Source organism: Neofelis nebulosa, chromosome 8, assembly GCF_028018385.1.
Source record: "Neofelis nebulosa isolate mNeoNeb1 chromosome 8, mNeoNeb1.pri, whole genome shotgun sequence".
Taxonomy (NCBI): Eukaryota; Metazoa; Chordata; class Mammalia; order Carnivora; family Felidae; genus Neofelis; species Neofelis nebulosa.
In genome coordinates, this window is record NC_080789.1 from 23,818,033 (window position 1) to 23,824,373 (window position 6,341).

Here is a 6,341-nt window from a genome sequence, read left to right on the forward strand (position 1 = left end):
CTTTCTGTCCTGTGGAGCTAATCCAACCACAGACTTGCCTTTGAAGTCAACTGGAACATCATGCATGGGTGAGCTCCAGAGAGCACACAAAAGCAAAAAAAGAAAACTGACATGTTATTCTTAACCAAAGGGACTGTGCTATTTCCGTGTTTCCGTACACACTTAGGCATCCCACAGATTTCAAGAGCCTGCAGATGAAGTAGGAGAAGAAGCTGAAGTTAGCAGGGTCTTGTGAATGGGGAATGGGCAGGAGATGAAGCACAACAGAATCAAAGTTTTAAATTCCTAGGAAATAATTCTCTTTTTTTCTTTATCAAGAGCCATACAAATCACAAATATAAAATTCTTCAAGGCTATAAAACTCCTCCTTGAGAATGTCAAACTCTTCTGGAAATGGCATCCACTCTTCATCTAAGGCATAACAATTGCCTCGTAGGCTAGTATTCAATTCCATGCAACAGCCATTTATCCAGAATCGTTACTGAAAAGGAACTGTGCTCATCAAGATGAGAGCATCATCACTATCTTCAAGAAGAAAAATATAAAGCAGTTCTCATAGCATATAGCTCTCCACGGCCACTTACAAAGAACACTCTCAAACAGCAACAGTCTGCAATGCAGCAACATGGTGAAATATAAAATACAGCTTTAATACTGCTTCTCATAGTCAAGGGCTTAAAACTAGAAGATGTTTAGAAATGAACTAAATTTATTATGTACATACCTTTTGACCCTGCAAGTCCTTTCTTAAAAAGAAATTCTACGGAAATAAAAGAACCAACAAGAGGCCCCACTACTTAGCACCAATGTGTATTTTGGAGTGGATTTACTTTACCTCTCTAAGCCTCAGTGTGGTAATTTGTAAACCATGAATAATAACAGTATTTGCCTTATAGCCCATGTGGGTCTGATGCCTGGCATGTGGGAAATGTTCAAGAAGTGTTAGTAAGGTGAGTATTAGAATCCCTATTTTGCAGAGGAAAAAAACTGTTTCAAAGATGCTAACCAATTGGTCCAAAGCAATAGCAAAGTTTGGATTTGAATCTAATTTGGTTTGATTCCAAAGACTATCTCCTCCCTGCCTCAAAGGTTGCTGCTTAATTTAGGGCCCTAGAGTGAACAACAACAGGAGACATCAACTGAGAAAATGCTCCAACTGCCATCTAGATGATCCTTTAAGGAGGTCTGAGTTCTTATCACCCTGTCTTCAAAGTGTGTGCTCAGATATTAGAATATTAGACTTTTGAAAAACATCCGAGACCCTCAAATCACAGGACATTAAGCTCAAACATAACAATGACATGACCAGTTGAGGTAGCCTAAAAAATGAACACGAACCTGAAAAGCTAACGGTCAATTATTGACAAGATATGGATTCACCATAGGTGTGAGAAAAATGCTCTGTGCCCCTGGCCATTGACACAGCACTGTAATATTGATTTCATATTTAAATATTTCAAGATGAAGCACAGGAATTTGTATTTGCCATCAGAAACATTATTAATCAAAATACTCTGGGGTAAAGACTTGGATGACAAAAAGCAAATTGTACCAACGTTAAGTTGTCATGTATGAACACCCTCGAGAGGTGCCAGAAAGGTGTCATCCCCAGAAAGAGCAAACAAGGAAAGGATGTCTACACTGAACCATACTTAGAGGTAAATCAAATTTTAAGAAGACAGTGGACATTATGATCTAGGAAGCGAAACTGAGAATAGATGAATCCATAATTCAACAAAAACTTGATCTCTTTGTTTCTAAACGCTGTCTTTCATCCCTTCTGATTCACAGATTTAACCATATATTGTGTTCCCCAATACAGAATGCTTTTGCCTTCTCAAGTTTTTTTGTTGGTTTCATTTTTTCTTCAAATGGTGTGAGTCTAAATGTGTAGTTTTTTTTTAATGTTTATTTTATTTTTGAGACAGAGAGAGACAGAGCATGAGCGGGGGAGGGGCAGAGGGAGGGAGAGAGAGAGAGAGAGAGAGAGACAGACAGACAGAATCCAACTCAGGCTCCAAGCCGTCAGCACAGAGCCTGACGAGGGGCTCGAACTCCTCAACTGCGAGATCGTGACCTGAGCCGAAGTTGAACACTCAACCAACTGAGCTGCCCAGGCATCCCTAACGTATAGTTTTAAAGGTAGAGATTGATAGGAGGTATCTAGGTTTATAAACTTCATGTTCCAAATCACCTGCTGGGGGAGGTAGGAAAAATATAACTGAAGAATTTCTCAGACATACTTTCTTTACATTTCATGGAGTCTGAAAATGTCTTCTGCAAATGTCTATCAAAAATGAAATACAGCTTAGAGTAGACAGCAGTGAAAGGACTTCCTTATTTGGGGACACCAAAGGCATTCACAAGTCACAGAGAGAAGGTGCATAATGTCTTTGCTCTCTTTATCTGTTTAGACGGATGGTGGATCCTGCTTCTCAAAGACACTGAGAACCCAGAGCTGCCACTTTTTAGACAGAAAGCTGCTCTCTATTTTCTGAGTGGGGATCATTAAGTATCCTTCTGTCTGAGTCTCCCTATGATGCATCTAGTACAAGTCCATTCATAATAGGAGACTCGGGAGAATGAGTCCTTGGCTGCACCCTCCCCCTGGTCCCTTAATATGAGGGGATCTGTCCTCCTGGTTTATCAAATGCTATATACACTGTCCACAGGCGATGTCTCCTAGGACTGGGGTGCTCATTTGTCTCCAATTCTTCCCTTCCCTGAGAAGAGAGGGCAGAAATGCTCAAGGCTCTTTTCTCTATGTCTATAAACTCCACAAGATCAAAAGTAAGAATAATTGGATTATTACTGGGCTTTTCAATATGGAGGTCTTAACATAACTAAGGGCAACAACTTCAAGGTTTGTAAATTAAAGTTTAACAATTTTTTGGCTAGCTGATCTTTGGCTGCCCTGGTAAATGGCAAGTACCTACATCCGAAGTTGCTTTTCCTTAAAATCCTCAAATTTTATAATTGTAGTAAGAACGAATAAGGAACAAATCTGAAAGCTCTTTGCTTAATGTTAGGTGTTGCTTGGCCCAGTGTTTTCAGCCATGTGGGTGAGTGGTGTGATATTTCTGCCAGGGAACAAAGTCCGGGCAGGGCTTTACACACCTAAGGATACTGTTAAATACAGCTTTGAAAAATTTTCCATTGCCTAGAATATGTTAGTCTGTCTTCTCAAGACAGCAAGGAAGTTGAAGTATTTCAAAAAACGTTTCAATTTTCATTTGGGTCCAAATTTTAAAAGACTATCATGACGTACAATTGAGGCAATGGTAAATAAACTCCACCCCCATCCACACACACACACATTGTTTATTATAAACCTTCAATAAAGTATTAGTAAGTTTTGGACAGTTCATAACTAACCCTGTGACATGGTTAATTTTTTTTAAGTCTTCTTGAAATGAAATCTTTTCGCTGATGAAATAAATTGAAAATTGTAAAATCCATTTTCAAGAACTAGCCTTTATTCTGAACGTACTCATTACTGTTCTCACAACAAATAATCTGAAACAATGTTGTGGGCCAAAAAGCTACATTTGATTGTTAATACTGCTTTCTACCTGTGAGGGAATAGCTTCTCTCTTCACAGAACTGAAGTATGATTGCTAAAAGTAATTTTATTATATTATCCAATTAATTCTTGAAAGTTCTTTTTCTCTCTCCAATTATATGATAGTTGATGAGGGAAACATATTTTTGCCTGTTGTAAAATCCTCAGTGCCTTTAGCAACACTGGTCAGACAAGATAATTAAGGGGGAAAAAAGCCAACTGAATAATTGAGTAAATAAATGATTTGAAGTCTCTCCCAATTTATGACAATAATCATGATTACTAAGTAAAAACAATACCATTTTAGTTAGAAAGGTCTCACACTGTACCAACTTCAATTCAGCTTAGAATGAAAACAATAAAGCCCCCAAACTACACAGAAATTCTGAACTCTTTAAAATATTATATTCTGTGGTAAAGATGAGAAATTCTTTGTCCTATGTACTAACATCTCTTATTATACTTACCCAGCCAAAAAAATAAATACTATCGAAGAGATAATTGACAGAAGGAAGTCTAAAATATTCATAAATATCAGAAATCCAATGAGTAACAGTGAATTGAAGCAGGTTAGTCTGGATCACACTGCACTACACTGAATTAGCAGAATTAAAGTACAATGAGGACTAAGTTCTGGATTCAAATCTTTCCAGCACTTTGAAAGCACCAGGATTAAAAAAATAGACCTTAGTCTTTAAGATGATATGCTGCCTGTTTAGACAGACAATCCTTTTCTTATGCCATTTTCCTACTAGTCAAAGCTATTTCTCTGGACTGATTATAAGCACAGCATCTGATGGGAAGCAATGGGTATTTCCTGTTTCCATTAAGTAAGTACCCACTTCCTAGGTGACTTTCTCATCACTGGAAAGTTATACCATTTTTGTCATTTATTAAAAAATTAAAATTAAAAGCAGCTAAAGTGAAACTATTTTTGTAAATGTCACCAAAGGGAATTTATTTTAAAGATCAACAGCCTTATCATGCCTAAAAATGGAAGAGTATCATTCATGCGTCACAGCCTTTCACATGTTACGTCCACAGTGAGCCAACAAACCGGAGGACTCAAGGAACTTAAAAAAAGATCTTTTGACCAAAATGAGTTTTTAATTTTGCATTGTTAAAATACCTTCGTTTCGTTTGGACATTCAAATTGATAGACCACGTCCCCCAATTTGCATGACAAGAATCTGGGAGGGAGCCAAAGGTTTTATTTTTGCAGTGACAAAACAAACAGTCAATTCAGAGAAAACAGAGTCTTCAACCAACTCAACGGATTATGACTGCATGGAGAAAATTGGCTGATTAAATATTTCCCTCTCCAACTGCATGTGGTGTGTTCTTATGGCAAATCACAGGGGCTAAATATTGTTCGCCATTGTGCACCCAGGTGGCAGCGAGATACCAACAATTACACACTATAGCTAAGTGCCAAGGTTCATGCCTGAAATTAGTGTCAAAATGAAAGGACCATGGAAAGTCAGGGTTAAGGGGGAGACGAGCTCATCCTCAGCATTTTACTGACATCAATACTGCTTGTGATAAGCACTTGGAGCACATTTTCGTTTTTGGAACTCTCATGGGCTGTTCAACTGCTACTATTACAAATACAGACTGTGGAAATATTCCTTGTTTCCTAAAAGCAGGATGTAGCTCAAAGCCTCATGGAGAAAGCTTTATCCTCACTTACGTCAACTAGCAAGTAGGGATTTCCAAAGAATGGGGCTGCTTCAACAGAGTACTCCCATAAAAGTAGAGGGTACACGCAGGCTATCATGTTCCCTGGTTCAAGGTGCAGCCTTTCTACCTTACTTTACCCAGGGAGATTAATACACGGTACAAATACATTATGTATTAGTGATCCATCCTTGAAGTAAGCCCTACAACTCATAACTACGTATACAAGCCATGGCTCTTATAGTGAGTCCATAAAATAACTCCATAGCAAAGGTCACGCATAGTAGTTGCTTTAAGAAATATCTACCTGGATTTTCCTATGAAATAAAATTTCTACCTTAAGCACTTGATTTGAGAACCCACACAAAATACAGACATATATATTTTTCTAGAGATTTCAAGGCTATGCTTTTGAATACAATGGAGGAAAAACATAAATAAAATTAATCACAAGAGTTGCTTGTTGGTAGAGGGGACATTGCATTAGGATTTTGAATACCGAACTTAGCTTTTATTGAAAAAAAAAATCTGACATAAAGTATTAACCAATAAAACTTTATGATGGTTAAGAGGAAGTCTCTTGGGGGGGGGGGGGGTAAGGTGGCCAGCAATTTCTGTGATACTAAATAATGTCCCAAGGGATAGAGAAATAATCATACACAGCATAAAATAACACAACCAACTTAGAGTCCCCTGTACCGTGGGCCTGAATAGTGATGATACGCATACACAAACATAACACAATTGCCCTTGCTCTTAGAAACACCAGAAAGTTCATTCCATATCTAAAGTATTAATGTTGATAAGAGGGACAGTTTATTCCTGGAAAAGGCAAAAACATACATGCAAGTGTGTATCTTTCATGATTTTGCATATCTATGCATTCCTTAATGGGCTCTCTGACACCAATTAAGTATTTAAAGATCTTTCAAGGCCTGGGGCTATCAATTTAGGAATATTATTTTCTCTTTCCCTGCTAACTTTCCTCCTATTGTCAGTCTCTCCTTCCTTTGTGCTGCTCTTCTCCCCTTCCCAGCCTCAAATGTACATTAACTGCATATTCTATACCAGGCACTGTGCTAGACTGGGGGGCTCTTGTTTC